Consider the following 25,072-nt stretch of genomic DNA (forward strand, 5'->3'; position numbering starts at 1 on the left):
CATTAACTATCATCAGCCAAAAAGACAATTGCCACAGAGATTGAAAGATGTTAAAATGGACAAACGGTTTTGGTTACGCAAATATTTAATAAGGAAGACTAACTGAGTACCGGTATATTTAAGAAAGCATTTTAAAACGATACGGAACAATGGGTCAGACACTGGATATTTATGATAATGGAATGTTGTGGGTAACTGGTGGAGTGACAAGGTAACCCTGTCAACACCGAGTAGGACCACCCACCACCTTTGCTATCGCCCTGTTCCAGTTGCCCTACAATAACATGTAGTATAATGACAATAGTGAATGTTTTACCAGAGATCTGGTGTTTTAGCCTGACTTACCCGGCAGAGTCAAAGGCTACGTTCAAACTAATATATTGTAATCCGCTATTGCACTGGATATCTGATTGAATAACATTAGAAAATAAGGTCTTACTGTGTACCGATCATTAAATGCTTATTTACCATATTGTTAAACTCTAAATATCACTATTATATGGCGCAGTGGGCAATTTGGTAATGCACACTTCATGGTGATAATAACGACGTGTTTATGAGCATTGCTGGAAAACACACACACACACACACACACACACACCATCCACCTCGGCAGAGCCGTCGACCCTGGGCCCATCTCCACATGCCCCCACCACAACGTGTGACGGCCAGCTACCCCCCCACACACCACCAACTACTACAAACATCTACTTACAGCTTCCGACTGTTTAATGTTACACACTGACTGGATACACACATCAAAATGATAAACTGTATGATTAAAGACCTCACTATCATACGAATATACTACTATATCACCCTGCGTTCAGATCGGGGTGTATTAATAACTATACTATGGATTAAAGCACGGTGTAATGTGTTCTTATTCGTTATCATAACAAAACCATTACTTCCCAAGACAAATGGATTATGGAAGAGTGGTTGAGACAATACGAGTCTTGCAGTTGGATGTGGGGAGGGTGGAGGGTAGACGAATGAATGGGAATGAGGGAGGGGAGGGGAGGGGAGGGGGGGCGGAACTGGGGGTGCGGCGGTGCCACATATACCAACCTGCTCGTCGAGCTGGTCGCTCTATTTTTGCTGGAGACTGTACACTCTCTCACACTCTGCCTGAATATCTCACACTTTCCCAGTCACATACAATATACCCTCATGTTCAGTTTCTTTTACTTGCACTTGCTTTCAGTTAATTAAACATTCAGTCCTCAGATATTTTCATCTTACTCATTGCCAGAAACTCACTTCTTGGCGCTTCCATTTAGCATTTTAAATGCACTCTGCATGAGTTCCATTGTTGGTATTTCAGTCTGTCCTTGCGACTTTTAATTTCCCATTGTTTCCATTTCCTACATTTACTATTCATTAGTAAATCTGAAGGTAAAGTTGAGTAGTGATTGATACAAGTTTATTGCATTCCTCACTGCACATTCAGTGATAGTTCCCCAAGTCTGTACTGACCTTTGTGTACCAGTAAGGTTAGCACGGTGATCTTTAAAAGCTCTCCCTCTCCCTAACATGTATGAGTCCCTGTTTCATACTAAAGTTCTCACATTCTCCCACATTTTACAGTGATGAGACAGATTTCTCAGCTATCCTCTTAGCTCATAATCTTGTCAATTTAGCAGGCTCCCTTCGATAATTTTTCCACTTTGTGCATATTGTATTGTACAGTGATATTTCTTTGGGTCATTATTCAAACTTTATCGATATTCAGACCAAACAAATAATAGAGAAGTTAGTTTTCTGCATGATCAGGATAACTATTGTATTTTACTCCTGGCAACTCTGCACGATTAATTTCAAATGAGAGTAAATACTGTAGTACGAACTTGAGAATGGTCGGCATGATATGAAAAATCATTTAGCTGATAGTGTGACATTAAAACCAAAGAGTGTTAAAATTAAAGCCACTAACCCTCTCGTTGTCAGAATGATAAAACTACTAGGCTACATTGCATCATTCTGATAACGAAAACAGATCATTCCGTTCAACCGAATGCAAGTCATATTAGCCTTGGTGTATTACGTTGCACAGTGGTAAGCAAAACCAGTCGTAACGGAAGAGGGGTCACAACACAGCCTAATCAGTTCATAACAGTGATGTCCTATTTTACTTTCTCTTTCTAACTCTGCATGATTTTAACTTAAGGGAGACCTCTCGTAAATAACTGGTTAATGGAGGTCATGTGCAAATCTGTTCAAAAAGTCCCTCCATAGACTTAAAAAGTTGTCTGGAGGGAGCAGAATGAAATATAAAGACTTACCGCAATCAAGTCTTCGTGAAACGAGAATAAAACTTAAAATATCATTGTATATATTATGATCCTGGATGTGTGTGTGTGTGTGTGTGTGTGTGTGTGTGTGTGTGTGTGTAGTGCAGCTGAAACTAGAAAAAGGATTTCAATGAAACTTGGCAGGATGTTTGCAAGTGGGTCACAGATGGGCCTGTTTCAACTTCGTGTCAATTGAAATTTTGGCCATCTCATGCCGCCTTATCGTTAGTTGTGTTTTCTTGCTGGCTTTCTTTCCTTTGGTCTTTCTTTCATGTTTAATTGTGGCAGGCACTTGTACCCCTCAGAATTAAATGATTCCAACCAAATTTGGATGCAACGACCAGCCTATGACTTACTTTTGCCCACAAGGTTTTGGTTGCTAGGCAACTACTTGTTGCCTAGCAACGGCCGAAATATCGATTTTTTTGTTTTTGTTTAATTTTTATGTTTTGAGCTGTATAAGCATAATTAATGGGCATAGAAAGCTCTGAGTTCTTTAGATGGAACTGAATGAATGTTTGCATGCTTGCAGAAATTGACTAGTAATACAACTTTCTGTTGTACACCTATGTGCTACATTGGCAGGGTCAGGGGTCAAAAGTCATGAAATTTAAAAACAGGAAAAAGAGCGAAAATCATGATTATGCTGGCATGATATGCTAAGGCATCAAAGATTATGAGGCCAGGGCCATGATTCTTGGGTGAAATGTTGCACTGGAGTGCCTTCAAACAAAAATGACAATAAGTGTCAAAACTCACTTCCAGTCACTTGCAATGTCACCTAGAATCTGTACCTCTGGCAGGCCAATCCACTAATTTCAAGTTCCCTAGCTCCACAGTCGGTGGATGTAATTGAATGAAACTTTGCATACATATCCCATAAACACCAGTCAATTTTTAATGCAGTCGTCACCTTACTATGGGCGATTTCCCAAAATTTGCTTGTTTTCAAACCTTAATATATCGGAAATTATAGCACTTAAGGAAACAAACTAAAGACCATATTACTCGCCAACTCTTTATCTTGCGAATGAAAGTAGCTCCAGGTCGTTGGGTTGTTGCGTTGATGAGTAATGATGTTAGGAAGAAAAGTGATTTTTGGCTCAAGAGCAAGACCTGTTTGTGCATCTTCCTGCAATGCCGACTATGGCTTTGCTCTCAGCATGATAACTTCTCCACTACTAGATAAACTAGACACTGTTGCATCCAAAGCATGCCTTGTGGCACTATCACTGAGCCTTTTTCTAGTACCGGTATCCTTGGAAAAAGGTGGATGATGCAATTGGCTACAGGTGGTGCAGACAGAATCAGACAAATAGGAACCTGCAGACATCATTACACCTGGCAAAATGCACAGGGCAGACTAACTCTCACCTATGTGCTATGGAGGAACTCCCTCCCTACCCTTTGGTGGCAAGATGAAATGGCAGCAGGTTCAAATGGTGGTGGGAAGACACTTGCGTGTATAGCCACTACCCAGCTGCCCGTGGAAGCCAGATTGTGACGTGTATAAACTTTACCCGGCAGGTGGGGGTTATATACATAAATCAGTACTACAAGTGTGCTTCATACATGCATTCCCTATCTATATGCACTACACCAGAAGTCAAATGACGTCAAATGCACTTCAGTGGACAATTGCTAAAATCACAACTAGGCTCGCACTAAATGCTAAGGATCCAAAGATTACCGACCGAAAGCCATGGTTCTCGGGTGGGATGTTGTCCTTCAGTATTGCCATACAGGAGTGACTTTTCACACCAAAACTCTTATCCAATCACTGACAAAGCTTGGTCAGCTTTGAGCTGGCCATCATCACCTACCGGCTTGTTCTATTTCCTCTTTTAATCTCTCATTCTTCCCAGTGTTTACAGGAGCAAAGTGTCAGGCCATGAATCACTTCCTCATGCATCATCCTATGAATTATTTGTTTTAAGAAAAGTCTCAAGAAGTGTCTCATATTTGAGTAAGTGCTGAACAGCCTGACCGGGCCATGAAGTTAATTTACATTTTTTTAAACTAAAACTATTCCTAAAACTAATATACTTAATGCACAATGCTAACACACTGAAATAAAATGTTTTAAAATCCATATTCATCTTTCCTTTTTCTTCTTCTTTCTCGGAACCTGCCAGCCCTAAAATGGCAAAACAGGTCACCTTGTATTAATTAGCAAAGAACACAGAATTGCCTGGGTAAAAATAAGACCATTCATACCGGGATTGCTTGGGAACCTAGGTGCACCCCTTTCCTGTGACGGACAACTTCCTGAGATCCCATTTTAACCACTGGAATGATATTCCTCCAGGATATATATATATATATATATATATATATATATATATATATATATATATATATATATATATATTTAATGTGAGGAAGAAGGAACCAAGGGCTGCGAGCCCGCAAAATTGCTCCTTCCAAGAAAAAAACAAAATACAAGAGAGAGCCGAATTCAAGATCCTATCATTTTTAGATGCCTGGACACACTGCATTTGAAAGACTGGAGATCATAGGAAGCAGGAAATTCAGACACAGGGAGACAGTTCCAGAGCTGACCTGTTGCATAAATGAAGGAATGGGAGTAATGGTTAACTCTTGCATTAGAGAGTTGGACAGAAAAGGGATGAGAGTTTGCTGCTAGACGGGTGCTACGTGCCCATCATAAAGGTGGAGGAATGCATGCAGACAGTTCAGAGGAGCAATGACCATTGAAGTAGCGATAGAAAAGGGATAAAGATGAAACAGTGTGGCAATGAGACAGAGGTTGAAGGGAGTCGGTAAGAGGAGGAGAGTTAATGAGACATAAAGCCTTTGACTCCACCCTATTGAGAAGAGCTGTATGTGGGGAGCCTCCCCAGACATGAGTCTTGTACTCCACACAGGGGCGGATCAAACCCCTGCATTGGGTCAACAATTGTGCAGGGGTAAAGAAGGAATGGAGTCTGCCTAGCACACCTAATCTCTTAGAAACAGATTTTACAAGAGATGTAATATGATCTTTCCAAAATAAGTCCCGTGTAAATGAAACCCCAAGCATGTTCAAGGATGATGCAGGATTAAGCTGAATATTATTAAACATTAGCGGGTATACCTGTGGAAGATTTTGTTGGGCTGATAGGTGTAAAAACCAAGTCTCTGATGCATTAACCCGCCCCATCCTGACGTTTTCTGGGCAGCGGTACGCCCCAGTCCCAACATTTTTGGACCTTTTTTTTTTTTTGGCTCAAACATCCACTTTTGGTGAGAAACATCGAAAATTCATAGAGAAATCGCTCACCTGAGGTTTAAAATACTCGATCTAGGTACGAGTACCTCCTTACTTGACTGGGTTTTCTAACAGGCTGGCACCAAAGAAAACGAGTTCTATGGGAGGGTAACTATTTTATCCACTCATAAACAGTATTTATTTATTTACTTGGTACGAATTTATATGTAGTACAAGAGTATATTGGTTTTCAAACAGTAATATAGGCATTATAAGCATTGTTTCACTCACTAACTCATCACCATTCATGACCTTTTTTTCCCAAATTATTTGATCATCATTTCTGACTGTTTCTTCCTCTAATGCTATGTAAACTTTGTCCTCCACATTGTCATCGATTGGGGAATCACTTTGGCCCTGAATGTCTTTATTGGCCAGGTCACTGGTAACAGGTGAATTGCCGAGACAATGGCGTGCAGGGGGGGGGGAGAGGTTATGCAGTGTAAGGCATTGTCCCTGCTTGGCATCTTGTAGAGGAATTGTGGAAGGTGTCCCGTGTATACGTGCCAAAAATCACTTGCGAAATCACTCGCGAAAAATGAAAATTGTGCAAATTAAGGACCTTGCAATGTTGCTGCGTTAATTCACGTCTCCAGGATATGAGTGCACATCATGTGAGGACGTGAATTCACGTCTCTGGGACAAGGCGGGTTAAAAACAACTAGATTATTTTTACCCCTGTCAGAGATATGAGCCAAGTCAGACATTAGGTGTGCCATAGCCTCATCCCTTGTGTGTTGAAGTAACTGCTGAGATGGGCATTGCGGGAACCAAATGGAAAGGTGAAGGGTGGAGTCATCAGCGTATGAGTGGATAGGGTTAGATGTACAGCTTAGAAGGTCATTGATGAATAAAAGGATGAGAGTTGTTGATAGGACAGAGCCCTGAGGAACATCACTACTGATAGATCTAGGAGAAGAATGATGGCCATCTACAACAGCGGCTATAGAACGACCAGAAAGGATGCTGGAGATGAAGGCACAGATAGAAGGATAGAAAGTGCAAGAGGGCAGTTTGGAAATTAAAGATTTATGCTAGACTTGATCGAAAGCATTTGAGATGTCAAGTGCAATGGCAAAGCTTTCGCCAAAGTCCCGAAAGGAGGATGACCAGGAGTCTGAAAGGTAGGTGAGAAGATCACCAGTGGAGTGTCCCTGACGGAACCCGTACTGACGATCAGAAAGAAGGTTGTGATAGGAAAGATGCCTTAAAATTTTTCTATTGAGAATTGACTCGAAAACTTTTGAGATACAGGATGTTAAAGCAATTGGATGATAGTTAGAGGGTAGAGGGTTGGGAATGGTCACCCTTCTTTGGGACTACGTGAATGAGAGCAAACTTCCAGCAAGAAGGAATGGTACAAGTTGATAGACAAAGGTGAAAGAGTTTGCCTTGGCAGGGTGTAAGCACAGAAGCACAGTTCTTGAGAACAACAGGAGGGACTCCATCAGGCCAATATGCCTTATTAGTATTGAGGCCTGTGATGGCAGAAAAATACATCAGCTGAAGATATTTTAATGTCAGCCATGAGGAAGTCAGAGGGGGGAAGTGATGCAGGAACAGCACCGGAATCGTCTAAGGTGAAATTGGAGAAGAAAGTATGAGCGAAGAGATCTACTTTATCAGTAGAAGAAATAGCTACAGCACCATCAGAGTAGAAAAGAGGAGGGAAGGATGATGAGGTAAAGTTGTTAGAAAGGTTTTTGGCAAGGTGCCAGAAGGAGCGGGAAGAATTCGAGTTAGAGAGTTGAGAGCATTTAGTACATCTGAAATTATTTTTACCAGAGCGAAGAACAGACCTAGCACGATTCCGGGCAGAAACGTATACAAGATGTGATTCAGGGATGGGTTGGCTCCGGTACCTTTTATAGGCCCTCTCCTTGTTGCGGACAGCATTAGAACAAGCGTGATTAAACCAAATCTTTTGTGCATTAGTCAAAGGATATGTGAAAGGAATGTATGCTTCCATGCATGAGGGGTAAATTAAATTCTCATGATGAAGCTCCTCTTTTGAGCAGTAACGTGGGTGACACTCTCAAGAGTTCATGTGCTAATTTCCTGTCTGATGGTTTTGTCAGTCCTCTGGACATTAATGACAGGAAATCAGTTAAAATATATCGTGATACAGGTGCCTGCCAATCCCTTATGCTGACCAGTGTTCTAGGCTCTAATGTTAATTCCTCTGATGAAACTGTAATCTTACAAGGTGTAGGGAATAATTACTTCTCTGTCCCTCTGTGCAGAGTGAATTTTGAGTCTGGTTTTGTTAATGGTTCCGTTATCTTTGGGTTGGTTGAGACACTCCCAATGTCAGGTGTAACTTTCTTACTTGGAAATGATATTGGTGGAAATCAAGTGTGTCCAGCTCCTCAGTTGTCTAGTGAACCAGTGACTGCGACCCGGGATTGTGATGTCCCTGATGTGTTCTCTGCATGTGCTGTCACTAGGGCTAAGTCTAAAGTTACTGGTGACTTACAGGATAATGATGATGATGATGTTATCCTAGTTGACACTTTTCTTGCTAATTTGGACCACTCACCAGATGAGGCAGTACCCCGTAGTGTTGATAATTTGTCTCGTCAAGAGTTGGTTGAGTTGCAGGTTGCTGACCCTGAGTTGAAAGGTCTAGCTAACTCTGCTTGCAGTGAGGAAGAGTCAGCTGGTGCTTCTACTTGTTATTATATAAAGTCAGGAGTACTTATGAGAAAGTGGAGACCCCCAACAGCATCAGCCGACTGTGAATGGGAGGTTGTACATCAAGTTGTCATCCCTCGTGTTTGTAGGCAGGATATCATTCGAGTGGCTCATGATTCCAGTTTGGCAGGACACCTTGGAGTGAGGAAGACTGTGGCACGCATTTTGAAACACTTCTACTGGCCAGGTATCTTCAGAGATGTTTCCTGGTATTGTAAGTCTTGTCACACCTGTCAAGTTGTGGGGAAGTGTAATCAGACCGAAAAGGTTGCACCTCTAGTTCCCATTCCTTCTTTTGAGGCGCCATTCACCCGTGTGTTGGTGGATATTGTGGGCCCTCTTCCTAAGACTTCTTCAGGATTTTCTTATGTGTTGACCCTGATTGATATGGCTACTCGTTATCCTGAAGCCATTCCACTTAGAAATATCTCAGCAAAGAACGTGGTTAAGGAAATGCTAGGGTTCTTCACAAAGTTTGGTCTGCCCAAGGAGGTACAGTCAGACCGAGGAAGTAATTTCATGTCAAATGTTTTCAAGCAGTCTCTGAAAGAGTTGGGCATCACCCAGATCACGTCTTCAGCTTACCATCCCCAGACCCAAGGAGCGTTGGAGAGATATCATCAAACACTCAAATCGATGCTCAAGAAATACTGTTTGGAACATCAGAAAGACTGGGATAAAGGTCTTCCATTCGTTGTATTTGCTGCAAGAGAATCTTCAAATAAATCACTGGGCTTCTCACCCTTTGAACTACTGTTTGGCCATGAAGTAAGAGGACCCCTTAAGCTACTCAAGGAATGCTGGCTGTCGGAGGAAAATGACATCAACCTGCTGGAATATGTGATGAAGTTCAAAGAACGGCTGTCCACTGCTTTACAGCTGGCGAGAGAGAATTTAGGAGCTGTTCAGGAGAAGATGAAGACTTGGTATGATAAGAAGTCCAGGTTACGCCACTTTCAGCCAGGAGATCAGGTTTTGATTCTGCTACCAGTTCATGGGCAACCTCTTCAAGCCAAGTTTAGTGGTCCTTATTTCGTGGAGAAGAAACTCAGTGATGTCAACTATGTCATCGCCACACCAGATTGTAGAAAGAACAAGCAACTTTGTCACATCAACATGCTAAAGTTATATCACAAGCGGGACAAAAATAACCCAGTCTACACTGTAGCTGTTCCACTCGAGTCTGCAAAGGAAGTTCTCCCATGCAGCATGAGCCTGAGTGATAGTTTGGGGAAGAATCCTGATATCATGAATGATCTCCAGACTAAGCTTTCTCATCTACCTCCCGAGGAAAGGCAGGAGTTTCCGGCATTACTGCAGGAGTACCCGCAAGTGTTCCATGCCACTCCAGGAAGAACTACTGTGTTGATGCATGATGTCGATCTTGGAGACACAAAGCCAATTAAACTGCCTCCTTACGGTGTGAACCCAGTGAAAGTTCCTCTCATCCAGAAGGAGCTTGGCCACGTGTTGGACCACAAGATGATTGAGCCCTGTCAGAGCGAGTGGAGTTCTCCTGTCACTCTAGTCCCTAAGCCAGGTGGGTCACAGCGGCTTTGCATCGACTACAGACGTGTTAATCAGATAACCAAAACAGACACTTACCCTCTCCCTCGCGTGGAAGATTGCATAGACAAGATCGGAAAGGCTAGGTACATAAGTAAGTTTGATTTGTTAAAGGGATACTGGCAAGTACCTATGACTGAACGTGCTAGGGAGATCTCATGTTTTGTAACACTAGGAAAGACTTTTGCATGTTCTGTAATGCCATATGGTGTGAAGAATGCACCAGCCACTTTTCAGAAGCCTATGAATGTTGTAAGAGAGAGTTTGGCAGGGTGTGTTGTTTATATTGATGATGTATTAATCTTCAATGACAACTAGAAAGATCACCTATGCCATGTCAGTAAATTTTTTGAGCGTTTGGTTCAGGCTAATCTTGTAGCTAATTTATCAAAGTGTGAGTTTGGTCAAGCTAAAGTTCAGTACCTTGGGTACGTAATTGGTGATGGACACGTTGCACCACCAGCAGCTAAGGTTCAGGTTATAAGTAATCTTCCCAGACCTAAAAGTAGGAAAGACCTATAAAGATTTTTGGGAATGGTAGGTTATTACAGGAGATTAGTTCTTAACTTTTCAATTCTTTTATCACTACTTACAGACCTACTGAAAAAGGGAGTTAAATTTGTCTGGACCGATAACTGTGAATCCTTTTTCAGCAAACTTAAAGCTATCCTATTAAGTCAGCCAGTGATCGCTACTCCAAATTTTGCTAAGCCTTTTAAGATGGCTGTTGACGCAAGTGATACAGGAGCTGGGGCTGTTTTGCTGCAAGAGGATGATCAGGGTATTGAACACCCTGTATCTTATTACAATAAGAAGTTCACTCCACCTCAAAAGAACTACTCAACTATTGAGAAAGAGCTTTTGGCCTTGATTTTGGGTTTACAGCATTTTTCATTTTATTTGTGTTCTGGTTTTGACCCCATAGTCATTTATACCGATCATAACTCACTGAAATTCCTTAGCAAGTTTAAAGATAAAAATCAGAGATTGACAAGATGGAGTCTACTTCTTCAGGAGTATTCATTAGACATACAACATGTCAAGGGGAAAGAAAATGTTATTGCAGATTGCTTATCTAGACTTTAGACAGATTGTTTTAGAGTAAAAAAAATTTCCTTTGTAAATTTCTTTTTTTTTTTTGTGGGGAGGTGTTACATAGCCTATGATTTCATCATCCTTTGTATAATTCTAACGTACAGTATGCTGCATGTTTGGTCACGATTCGCCTCGTGGCTTCCATAGTGACCAGGCTAGCGTGTTTAACTCACTCCCCCCTTCTCCCCTTTATAGTAGAGTAAGTCGTTCTTTCTGTTGTTCAGAGCAGGATTGTCAACTCTTTGTCCCCTATGGTTTCATTTGCACGTCCTTCTTACAAGTTGTATCAAGCTCTGCCGGCCCCTATATAATGAGCTCAGTCTCTGCATTAATTGCCACTTAGATCTACTCCTCATTTTGTTCACATCTCTGTCCTCCCTGGTACAGTTGTTATTATTTTTGTGAGTGCTCAGGAAGTCTCCAACCATCTGGCTGCTGTGTAATTTGAGTATAAGTGTTGTTGCATTTTTTCTTGTACTGTATAGCATAAGGTGTTGATTCGTGGGCCTGGTAAGGTTTTTGTGATTCATGTGGAGTTTTTGATGTCAGCCATTATTAATAATATTTTGTATCTGTAATAATATATCTTGCATTAACTGAGCATTATCCGGTTTTCTCATTTTATCAGGGCTGACTTAGATAAATTTACTCTTTCTAATCTCGTGTTAATAGAGGCTATTGCAGTTAACCATATATTTAACCTGTTTTTTGCCATTACATTATCCTTATGAGTCCTGAATGTTTAGTTGTTAGTTTGAGCATTAAACTTTAACTTGTGATTTTACCTAACTCTTTTGTTTTGAACCTGGAACTTTGCGGGACAGTAGTGATTTTAGTATTCTCACTTGAAGTGTTCATTATCTCTCTCCGTTCCGTAACAATAAATATATATATATATATATATATATATATATATATATATATATATATATATATATATATATATATATATATATATATATATATATATATATATATATATATTATCCAATTCTACGTTGCCCCATGAGGAGCGTAGGAGCCCAGGGCTAGGCAGTTGGTCCTGACATTCAAGATCAGAGTGACCAGCCTCACTCATCCCTGAGTGGCATTACGTGACCAATAAACCCCAACCACCCCTTGGATGTAAAGCTTCACCGGCTCAATCCGATTGGAGCACAATAATTACCCACTAAACCACCAGGAGCCAAAATTTGGTAATATGGTTACCACCCAGCGTAGTAAATAGTTTCCTGGTGTACAGGAAACCATTTGGCTTGTCACTCAGTGTAGAGTCACCCATAGGCAGAAGTAAGAGGAAAGAATGAAGGAAAGAAAGACAGAAGCTGGAATGTAAAGTCACCCGTACGCAGAAGGACGAGGAAAGAATGAAGGAAAGAAAGATAGAAGAAGGTGGAAGGAAAGAACGATGGAGGAAAGGACAGGGCAGACACCCGAGAGCAGCACTACATTGAGTGAGTGGATGGTGAGCATCCCCACCTGCCATATATATATATATATATATATATATATATATATATACTGTACCTATTAATTTTCTGTATAAATGTCTTTAACTTTTAATTTTTTATTCATACTAATTCTTCCTTGGAACTCAGCATTTCATTATTACCATATACCCTTATTCATGTTTTTCTTCACTTATCAATTTACTAACTATTTCATTTTTCATTATCCACAGATGCCATAGCCACAGATGACAACACAACAGTGATTATCCTTATCTCCTTCGTGGTAATTTTAGAATCGTTAGATGTTATCCTCAGCCTGATACTGGTCTACCGGCAAAAGGTAACGCACTCACCCCATCTTCCTACTTTCACCCTGCCTCACTCTAACCTTGCCTCACCCTAACATAACGATCGCACCATAATATACCCTGCCTCACATAATATATCCTTCCTCACCCTGTTATATCCTGCCTCACTCTGCCCCACCCTAACATACGCTGCCCCACCCTAACATATACTGTACTCTCTCATCCTGCATCACCCAAACATTCCCTGGATCACCGTCACCGTGCCTCACCTTAACATACCCTTCTTCACTCTGCCTTATCATAACAAATCTTACATCACCTTCAGCCTGCTTTACCCTTACCGTGCTTCACCCTAACATGGGCTACCCTGCTCATCCTGTTTCATCCTAACGTACCCTGCCTTACCCATCCCCTGCCTCCCCCTCATCCTACAATACCCTCAAGCTGAATGACCCAGTTTCAATTTCACCCTGCCTTACCTTCCCCTTTCCCTACCACATCCTCCCTTCCCCTTCCTTCAAAAATGGCGATGGTGATGATAGTGGTAATGATAATGATGGTGATGGTAGTAGAGGTGGTGGTGGTGTTGGTAGTAATGAGTAGTGGTGGCGATGATGCTGACAATGATAGTAATTGTGGTGGTTTTATTGATGGGGGTGGTTTTGGTGGTGATGACAGTGACAGTGGTGGTTGCTGTGGTTGTAATTACAGTGGTAGTTGTGTTGGTGATAATGGTAATAGTGATGACAGTGGGAAGCAGTTTTGGTGATGATAGTGGTAGTGGTGGTGGTAATGGTGGTTGTGATTGTGGTGGTACTGGTGGTGGAAATGATTCAGGAAGCAGATATGATAATATGACGTGACTCTCTCTGTCTCTCTCTCTCTCTGTCACACACACACGCAAGAACACAAAGCATAAGTAATGATAATATCCATCATCACCACTCGAGTCACAGGAAACTTTTCCAAAGAATCAATGCAAAGAAAATCGCAGAAATCAACAGGATAGATCTCTTTTACATTTTTTTTTCTTAGATCCACTTCCAATACTCTGACTTATGTGTTGTGCGGACGGCTCATTGTGGGCTGTGCAGCGTAGATACTTTGCATACTTTGTGAATTACCAGCCATGCAGTCAATAGATGTTTCAACACACACACACACACACACACACACACACACACACACACACACACACACACACACACACACACACTGCGGGAAGTAGAAAATGATGCAGGGTTTTTAATGATGATTTTGACTGAACAGACTCGTCAACCACAGGGAAGCAACGGGCCCTGCAAGGCCATCCCGTGTAGTGAACCGATGTTCCCTTATCGCAGACAGCGCCTCGCCACAGCAAAGTGCGGTGGAAAACTGTGGAGATTTTGCTCCCTAGGTAAATGCCCCGTTTGCATTTTCATCCAGTTAGCAGAGGAACCATAATCAGCTCCTTTTCTTCCCGTGATCTGGTTATATGGTTACCGACCAACATCTTATATGGTGACCTGGGTTACAGGAAACCATTAGATATGTCACTCAGTGTAGAGCAGGGGTTCCCAACCCTTATTTACCCATTACCCCATTTTCCACACCTCTCTTCACTCATTACCCCTCATTGCTTATGTTTCCACAATTGCATTTTAGCTGCTTAACATTTTGATGCCTAGATTTTAGTTTGAATGTAGGACTTAATTAAAGGTTAGGCTAAAACCAAGAGAGTTATTGCAAGGAGTAATTTATTTTTATTATTAACACTGATACCAAATAAACATGACTTTAAACATTCATCTCTGAATTTTTGTATAGGTCTGAAAGTCTATCATAACTGGTATGATTATTAGATTTTTTTTTTTTTTTGTTACCTCCCCCATTACCCTTCACAAAAGACCAAATTACCCCACTTGGGGTAATTTACCCCAGGTTGGGAACCCCTGGTGTAGAGCCACCTGAAGTGGGGGAAAATTAATAAAAAGTGACAGGAAGGAAGGGAAGAAGTGGGGAAAAAGTATGGCAGGCGCAGAATATAAAGGTGAAGGAAGGAGTAGGCAACACTACATCAAGTGAATGGATGATGGTTGCCCCCAGATGCCACTTGGTGCAGGGTAGAGAATGGTAATGCTGTGCCGCGCAGCAACACACCAGAAGTAGATGCCCAATATTCAGTATGTATGAAGCAATACAACGTTTTCCACACATCTTTAAGTATAAATTTTGAGAAGCTGGCAAGTCAGTCACTTATACATTTTACTTCAAGTTGATATAAAACTGCCATGTCTTCATCTTGCATACGGAATTATAATAACAAATGAACACTAAAATACAATGTTAGTCACAAAGAAATTATATGGAAAGGATGCAGAGCCGTACAACTGTCCTTTTCCGTCACCGTGGTATCAAAATAATGAAGTCAAAGCTGTTCATATGTGTCTCTGTGCGTTTGTTTGTTTCTGGAAAACGGTAATAGATATCAACCTAATTCTTTCTGCATTATGTCGGGGTAAATCAGTGGAGTGTCAGAACATACCAAAAAATAATAATAATAAAAAAATAAATAAAAATGTAACATTGAAATACAATTAATATATGATTCCACAGGAAACTAAATTTACACCACAAAGGAAAACTTGAACACGTGCTACATATAAACTAGAATCTTTGACGGAAACGGGAAACGGAAGCGTAGATAAGACAACAACGTATGACACTGGTGCGCCAACACTACCGTGAGAGCTTCTTCATATGACTTTTAGCCCGATAATCTTATGTGTATTTCATTCGCGTTCCTACCTGATGATAATGATGATGATGTTGCAGGTGGTGATGAGAGTGATGATAATGTTGGAGGTGGTGATGACGATGATGACTGTGGTGGTGTTGGTGGGGATGATGATGATGAATATGGTGGTGAAAAGAGTAGCAGTGACGGTAACAAAGATGATGATGGTGGTGGTGATGATCATAATGATGATGGTGGTCATGATTATGATGATGATGATAATGATGATGACGGTGGCAATATTAATGGTAGTGGCAGTGGTGTTCATGATGGTTATGAAAAAGGTGGTGGTGGAGGCGGTGGCGATGATCATGATGACTGTGTGATGAAAGGGGTGATGATAGTGATGATGATGGCGGTGGTGGTGGTGATATAATAATGATGATGATAGTGATGATGGTTGCTGAACTTAGGATGATGATAATGATGCTTATGATAATAATAATAATAATAATAATAATAATAATAATAATTTCTTTGCTCACAGAACGGCGCTCCAAATTACAACATGTAGGCCAACTCGGGTATGTCTGTCTGTCTGTCTGTCTCTCTCTCTCTCTCACACACACACACAAAAATGCCCGCCAACTTCACATCGGCTCAGTACTATTAATCTGTTGCTCCAACACGACGTCCAAAATGGGGAGCTGACAATTTTATACCGAGTTAGAGTGAAAAGAGTAAAGATAAGGTGAATGAATGATTTGCTAACTCTACAACTGTCTTCTTTTGTCTCTATTTCCTTTTCCCTATGACCTCCAGTCTTTTAAACGGAATGCGTCCAGGGATCTCTCTCTCTCTCTCTCTCTCTCTCTCTCTCTTCGAGGGGAAAATGTTGCCTTTGGTTCCCTCTTCCATGCATAAAATATAACCCTGATTTTGCCACCAAACTTCAAACGGATAACACCCTCTCCGAGTCAACTCTCCTGGAGCAGAGAAACAGCTTGTACGCGACTTTTAACCGGAAGTCAGCCGGTGTGGAGGAAATCGCTGACATGGACGAGCCTTACATCCCAAGAACAAACCTCGCGGAGACCGTCAGTGACATCTACGAGTCCTATGACCATATTGCCTCGTGCACTCGTACTCTAATAGTGTCTACTCTTTTACTCTGACTTGGCCGAGAATGTCCTCCTTTTGCAGCTTCGTTCATGAGCTACGTGACGTAAGCTGAGGGGGGGGGGAACGAATATCTGGACCAAGTCAAGGTGAAAATATATATATATATTTTTTTTTATATCAGATTTGCTGTAAATTACAACGGAACAATTATTGTGATATCTTGCCAACTTCTTTTACTTTTATCATTCTTTCTTTGTCCATCCTCCCCTCTTCCTGTTCATCCCATCTTTCCTGTCACTTTTTATTACTCTTCTTCTCAGGTGGCGTTGCATTGATTGACAAGCCTAATGGTTTCCTGTAAGCCAGGAAACCATTTACAATGATGGGCGGTAACCATGTAACCAACCCACACGTGTTCCCCAGTGTCAACAAGTGGGTTGGCGGAGGGTTAGTGTCCCTCCCCGTAAAACAACTAACTCAAAGACAAACGGCCACCCTTTACGGGATTGTGGCGCCTGGCTGTAGATAGCAGAATAGTTAGCCTAATACGGCTGAAACAGGTCCCCAGCAACGAGGGGGCATGCCTCCTCCAGCGCCCATGACCCACATATCAAAAAAAAAAAAAAAAAAAAAAAAAAAAAAAAAAAAATGGAAATCAATCAACAACTTTTTGAGATACAATGTAGACAAACAAAATCTGTTCTGATCCAGGACTCCAAATCACCAAAATTTTATAAAAATCTTTCTTTACCCGTGATCCACATGATCATAAAATTTCACCGAAATTCATCAATAACTTTCCAATATATCTTGTCGTCAAAAAGAGAACCAGGGCGTCAAATTTCGTTGGCAGAGGCAACTACTACACCTCATATTGCCACCCCACACACTCCGTCATGCCACACGATACCATATCACACACTTCCACACGACACACGACACACTGTGTCACACTCCACGACCTGTTGCATCACATACAGATGAGTGTTTAAGTGTGATATGCAAAATAAATGCTTTAAGACAAAGAAAAAGAGCATAAGACAGTATGGATCAGTTGGGTCAAGGATTGTGTGGGTAAAGTTGAAAGTTGGAATACAAATGTGGGCGATTGTGTGTGTGTATGCGCCAACGCAAGATCATGCGAGAAGAGTGAGAGAAGAGTTCTGGACAAATGTAGAAGTGTGCATGGAAAAGTTTGGAAGGAATGAGAGAGTGTTTTTGATCGGTGATATGAATGGTAAAGTTGGGAATGTGAAGGTGGATGGAATAGTTGGTGAGTGGGGTGTGCCTGCTGAGATAGATGAGAATGGGAGTGCGTTAGTGGACATTTGTGCTGGGAGGGGGTTGGTGATAGCCAATACCCTCTTCAGGCATACAATGATCCACAGGTATACATGGCGAGTGATGAGAAGGGTGGGTGGTGAACTGAATGAAAGGAAGGCAATGATTGATTATGTGTGTGTGGATGAAAGGATGCGAAGATGTGTAATGGATGCAAGAGCTTATAGAGGTTGCGGGAGTGGACTTTCTGACCACTACTTAGTGGTGGCCAGAATTAGGATTCAAGTAAGATGGAGGAATAGAAGAAGGGAAAGACGAGAGGAAGGAGTAGTTGCAAGGAGAGTGGAAAGGTTACAAGAGGATGAGAAAAAGGCAGATTATAAGAGAGAAGTGGAGGAACGATTGGGCAAATATGAATTGGAGCAGATGGGAGACGTGGAAGGTGTGTGTAGGATATTTACAGAAGAAATATGTGCAGCATGTGATGTGGTGTGTGGAAGGAAGAGAAGACGGAGGGGGGTGCAAGGAACAGCGTGGTGGACTGAAGAGGTGAGACAGGCTGTGGCACAAAAGAAGAAAGCATACAATGAATGGATGAGAAATAGGGGCGTGGAAGAAGTTGAGAGGCGGAAGAGAGAGTTATATGTAGAAAGAAAGAGAGAGGTGAAAAGATTAGTAAGAGAGAGTAAGAAGAGAGTGGATGAGGAATTTGGAAGGACTTTGAGTGTAAAGTGGAGGGACTGTAAGAAAATGTTCTGGAAAGAGGTGAAAAGAGTAAGACAGGGTGGAAGTGAAGTTAGCAGGGGAGTGAAAGATAAAAATGGTAGATTACTAGTGGAGAAGGGAGAAAAAGTGAGCAGATGGAGAGAACACTTTAAGGAATTGTTGAACATACATGATGGAAGTAATGCGAGTATAAGTGGCTGGGGAATGGCTGGGAGAAGGAGGGAGGTGAGAAGACAGGAAGAAATCAGTAGGATAGAAGTTGTGGAAGTAATGAAGAAAGTTAAATTGGGGAAAGCCCCAGGAATTGATGGAGTGTGTGGTGAAATGCTGAAGCATGGGGGAGAGATAGTAGTAGAAGGGATGTGGACTGGGAGGAAGGTAGAGTCCCGGATGATTGGAAGTCAGGTATAATTATTCCCTTGTACAAAGGAAAAGGGGAAAAAGAAGTGTGTGGTAATCATAGGGGCATTTGTCTTCTTAGTATAATAGGAAAAGTGTATGGTAGGATACTTACTGACAGAGTTAGAGAAAGAACAGAGAAATTAATTGGAGAAGAACAGAGAGGCTTTAGGAAGGGAAGAGGTTGTGTAGATCAGATATTCATTCTTAGATCTTTAGTTGAAAAGTTTCTAGAGAAGGGAAAGAAGTTGTATGCGGCTTTCATGGATTTGGAGAAAGCATATGACAGAGCGGATAGACAAGGATTGTGGAAAGTGTTAAGAATATATGGAGTAGATGGGAAGTTGTTGAATGCTGTGAAGAGTATGTACGATGGTGCGAAGGCTGCAGTGCGGGTGGATGGTGAACTAAGTGAATTTTTCTCTTTGAAAGTTGGGTTGAAACAGGGATGTGTCATGTCTCCATGGTTGTTCAATCTGTACATGGATGGGGTAATAAAAGAGGTACAAGGTAGGGTAGTGGATGTTGGAGTGGCCCTGGTGAGAGAGGATAGTGTTTGGAAACTCCCTGCACTGTTGTTTGCAGATGATACTGTGTTGTTGAGTGAAGACGAAGGGGAGCTGCAAGGCTTGGTGGATGAGTTTGGGAGAGTGTGTAAGAAACGGAATCTAAAGGTGAATGTAGGGAAGAGTAAAGTGATGGTCTTTGAGAGAGGTGAAGTCAGTGAATGTACAGCGAGGTTGGATGGTGAGAAATTGGAAAATGTGAGTACTTTTAAGTACTTGGGTAGTGTGATGAGTAAGGATGGAGGTTTGGAGGGTGAAGTGCTTGAAAGGGTACAGCAGGGAAGAAAGGTTGCTGGTTCTTTGAAAGCAGTGATAAGAAACAGGGAAGTGAGCATGGAAGTGAAAAAGTTACTACATGACAGTATTGTGATACCAACTCTAACTTATGGAAGTGAAGCTTGGACGTTGTTGGAAGGACACAAGTCAAGAGTGAGAGCAGTGGAAATGAGTTATTTAAGAGGACCCTGTGGAGTCACATGGAGAAACAGGCTGACAAATGAAGATATAAAGGAGCGTTGTGGTGTGGATGTGGATGTGATAGGAAGCGTTATGAGGAATACACTGAGGTGGTTTGGCCATGAGGAGAGGATGGAGGGTGAAAGACTGACGAAGAGAGTGTATGTAATTTTTTTCACCGGGTCGGTCAGGATCACTTGATGGTCGTGATCGTCAGCTTTTACCCTCCCGGAAGGGAGCTGAGAGCTCATATAGTCCGATCTAAGGGCAAGGCTGTGACCTTCACACACGCACACACCCGTCCCCTTGCTCACGGGGGACAGTAACCACCCACTTCGTCAGTGAAACTTTTCGCAACCTGAGCGAGGCGCGAACTCCCGTCCACCAGTTGGCAAGCGAGAGCGTTACCACTGCACCAGCGAGCGGTGTGAGTGAGGTGGAGGGGGGGAAGAGGGAGGGGGAGGCAGGGGATGAGATGGAGGGATGGGGTGGAGAGGTATATGAGAGAGGGGGTGTGTGAGTTGGGAGCGGGGCAGTGAAATGGCGGGGGACAGGGCGACGTGGAGGCGATTTGTTTGTTGCCACCCCGAACGGGATTGAGGCGTCTGGAAACAGATAAATAGATAGATAGATTTTTACATAGTCATTTTCCCGCCCCATTTTTATTGATTTCATTTGCCCCAACTTTATGGACATTTTCCTGCTCGATTTTGTGACGTTTTGTGATATTTTCCTTTCTTATACTTATGGGCACTTTCCTGTTCCAGTTGTATTCTCTTTCATATTTGTACGATATTTTCTTGTGTAATATCTACTGTCATTTCAATTGTGTCATTTTTATTGTTTCATTTTACTGTGACATTTTAATTAACAATTCTCTGTTTTTACTGCGTTATTTTTACTGTCTTTTACTATCTCAGTTATACTGTCATTTTTCTGTGTTATTTTTACTGTCATTTTACTGTCTTTTTTTTTTTTTTACTGTGCCATTTTACTGTGATTTTCATTGGGTCATTTTAGTGATTCATGTTACTGTGTCATTCTCACCAAGGTATTATAACTGTAACCTCTCCTGTCCCATTTTTACCTTCCAAACAAGTGAGCAGAAGACGTGAAGGTGGTCAATGATACAGCAGAGAGACATCTCCCTCACTGAGAAAGTCACAAGCAAACCTCTGTGTCGTGATGAAAAAGGACTCCAATTCCTCCTAGGGACTGTCCACTTCCACCGACGGACTGTGGAGCGGAAGGGAACGAAGGCGGGCCAAATGAAGCAAGTATTGATGTAAAATACATTGATACTAAGATGATCTTGAGGACTTTTGTGTTTTATTCATTTTTCAGAGTGCCAGTTGTTTCATCAGGTTTGGCTAAAGGAGAACTCATAAAAGTATTGTGTTATTTGTATATCAGCATCAGTTGTTTCATTTGGCTATCACTGAAGACATGGAACGAAGTATTCAATCGTTCGGGCCTTTAATTATCCTTCAGTCTTTCTGAAATTTTGCATTAAATTTTCCGATTAGGACAACCAACGGGACTCAACACGAGTGAGATTATATCTAGATATTTTCTCCCACTCTTCTGTGCTTGGGACACCATGGTATATATATATATATATATATATATATATATATATATATATATATATATATATATATATATATATATTGTTACGGAACAGAGAAAGATAATGTACACTTTAAGTGAGAATACTAAAAAATCACTACTGTCCCGTAAAGTGCCAGGTTCAAAACAGAAGAGTTAGGTAAAATTACAAGTTAAAGTTTAATGCTCAAACTAACAACAAAACATTCAGGACTCATAAGGATAATGTAATGGCAAAAAACAGGTTAAATATATGGTTAACTGCAATAGCCTCTATTAAAACGAAATTAGCAAGAGTAAATTTATCTAAGTCAGCCCTGATAAAATGAAAATACACCGGGCAATGCTCAGTTAATGCAAGATAAATTATTACAGATACAAACTATTATTAACAATTGGCTGACATGAAACTTTACATTAATCACAAAAGAACTTTACTAGGCCTACAAATTAACACCTTATGTTATACAGTACAAGAACAAAATGTAATAACACTTATACTCAAATTACACAGCTGCTAGAAGGTTGGAGACTTTCTGAGCACTCACAATAATAATAACTGTACAGGGGAGGACAGAGATGTGAACAAAATGAGGAGCAGATCTAAGTGGCAATTAATGTAGAGACTGAGCTCATTATATAGGGTCCAGCAGAGCTTGATACAACTTGTAAGAAGGACGCGCAAATGAAGCCATGGGGACAAAGAGTTGACAATCCCGCTCTGAACAACAGAAAGAACGACTTACTCTACTACAACGGTAGGAGGGGACTGAGGCAGAACACGCTCGTGATCAAACATGCAGCATACTGTGCGTTAAAATTACACAAAGGATGATGAAATCATAGGCTATGTAACACCTCCCCACAAAGAAAAAGAAATTTACAAAGGAAATTTCTTATTACTCTAAAACAATCTGTCTAAAGTCTAGATAAGCAATCTGCAATAACATTTTCTTTCCCCTTGACATGTTGTATGTCTAATGAATACTCCTGAAGAAGTAGACTCCATTTTGTCAATCTCTGATTTTTATCTTTAAACTTGCTAAGGAATTTCAGTGGGTTATGATCGGTATAAATGACTATGGGGTCAAAACCAGAACACAAATAAAATGAAAAATGCTGTAAACCCAAAATCAAGGCCAAAAGCTGTTTCTCAATAGTTGAGTAGTTCTTTTGAGGTGGAGTGAACTTCTTACTGTAATAAGATACAGGATATTCAATACCCTGATCATCCTCTTGCAGCAAAACAGCCCCAGCTCCTGTATCACTTGCATCAACAGCCATCTTAAATGGCTTAGCTAAATTTGGAGTAGTGAGCACTGGCTGGCTTAATAGCATAGCTTTAAGTTTGTTGAAAGAGGATTCACAGTTATCGGTCCAGACAAATTTAACTCCCTTTTTCAGTAGGTCTGTAAGTGGTGATACAAGAATAGAAAAGTTAAGAACAAATCTGTAATAACCTACCATTCCCAAAAATCTTTGTAGCTCTTTCCTACTTTTAGGTCTGGGAAGATCACTTATAACCTGAACCTTAGCTCCTGGTGGTGCAACATGTCCATCACCAATTACATACCCAAGGTACTGAACTTTAGCTTGACCAAACTCACACTATGATAAATTAGCTACAAGATTAGCATGAACCAAACGCTCAAGAAATTTACTGACATGGCATAGGTGATCTTTCCAGTTGTCACTGAAGATTAATACACCATCAATATAAACAACACACCCTGCCAAACCCTCTGTTACAACATTCATGAGCTTCTGAAAAGTGGCTGGTGCATTCTTCATACCATATGGCATTACAGAATATGCAAAAGTCTTTCCTAGTGTTACAAAACATGAGATCTCCCTAGCACGTTCAGTCATAGGTACTTGCCAGTATCCCTTTAACAAATCAAACTTACTTATGTACCTAGCCTTTCCGATCTTGTCTATGTAATCTTCCACGCAAGGGAGAGGGTAAGTGTCTATTTTGGTTATCTGATTAACACGTCTGTAGTCGATGCAAAGCCGCTGTGACCCACCTGGCTTAGGGACTAGAGTGACAGGAGAACTCCACTCGCTCTGACAGGGCTCAATCATCTTGTGGTCCAACAGGTAGCCAAGCTCCTTCTGGATGAGAGGAACTTTCACTGGGTTCACACGGTAAGGAGGCAGTTTAATTGGCTTTGCATCTCCAACATCGACATCATGCATCAACACAGTGGTTCTTCCTGGAGTGGCACGGAACACTTGCGGGTACTCCTGCAGTAATGCCGAAAACTCCTGCCTTTCCTCAGGAGGTAGATGAGAAAGCTTAGTCTGGAGATCATTCATGATATCAGGATTCTTCCCCCAAACTATCACTCAGGCTCATACTGCATGGGAGAACTTCACTTGCAGACTCGGGTGGAACAGCAACAGTGCAGACTGGGTTATTTTCGTCCCGCCTTTGATATAACTTTAGCATGTTGATGTGACAAAGTTGCCTATTCTTTCTACGATCTGGTGTGGTGATGACATAGTTGACATCACTGAGTTTCTTCTCCACGAAATAAGGACCTCTAAACTTGGCTTGAAGAGGTTGCCCATGAACTGGTAGCAGAATCAAAACCTGATCTCCTGGCTGAAAGTGGCGTAACCTGGACTTCTTATCATACCAAGTCTTCATCTTCTCCTGAGCAGCTCCTAAATTGTCTCTCACCAGCTGTAAAGCAGTGGACAGCCGTTCTTTGAACTTCATCACATACTCCAGCAGGTTGACGTCATCTTCCTCCGACAGCCAGCATTCCTTGAGTAGCTTAAGGGGTCCTCTTACTTCATGGCCAAACAGTAGTTCAAAGGGTGAGAAGCCCAGTGATTCATTTGGAGATTCTCTTGCAGCAAACACAACAAATGGAAGACCTTTATCCCAGTCTTTCTGATGTTCCAAACAGTATTTCTTGAGCATCGATTTGAGTGTTTGATGATATCTCTCCAACGCTCCTTGGGTCTGGGAATGGTAAGCTGAAGACGTGATCTGGGTGATGCCCAACTCTTTCAGAGACTGCTTGAAAACATTTGACATGAAATTACTTCCTCGGTCTGACTGTACCTCCTTGGGCAGACCAAACTTTGTGAAGAACCCTAGCATTTCCTTAACCACGTTCTTTGCTGAGATATTTCTAAGTGGAATGGCTTCAGGATAACGAGTAGCCATATCAATCAAGGTCAACACTTAAGAAAATCCTGAAGAAGTCTTAGGAAGAGGGCCCACAATAACCACCAACAAACGGGTGAAAGGCGCCTCAAAAGGAGGAATGGGAACTAGAGGTGCAACCTTTTCGGTTTTATTACACTTCCCCACAACTTGACAGGTGTGACAAGACTTACAATACCAGGAAACATCCCTGAAGATACCTGGCCAGTAGAAGTGTTTCAAAATGCGTACCACAGTCTTCCTCACTCCAATGTGTCCTGCCAAACTGGAATCATGAGCCACTCTAATGATATCCTGCCTACAAACACGAGGGATGACAACTTGATGTACAACCT

Source organism: Coenobita brevimanus, chromosome 4, assembly GCF_032717465.1.
Source record: "Coenobita brevimanus isolate Jiangsu-jjx chromosome 4, ASM3271746v2, whole genome shotgun sequence".
Lineage (NCBI taxonomy): Eukaryota > Metazoa > Arthropoda > Malacostraca > Decapoda > Coenobitidae > Coenobita > Coenobita brevimanus.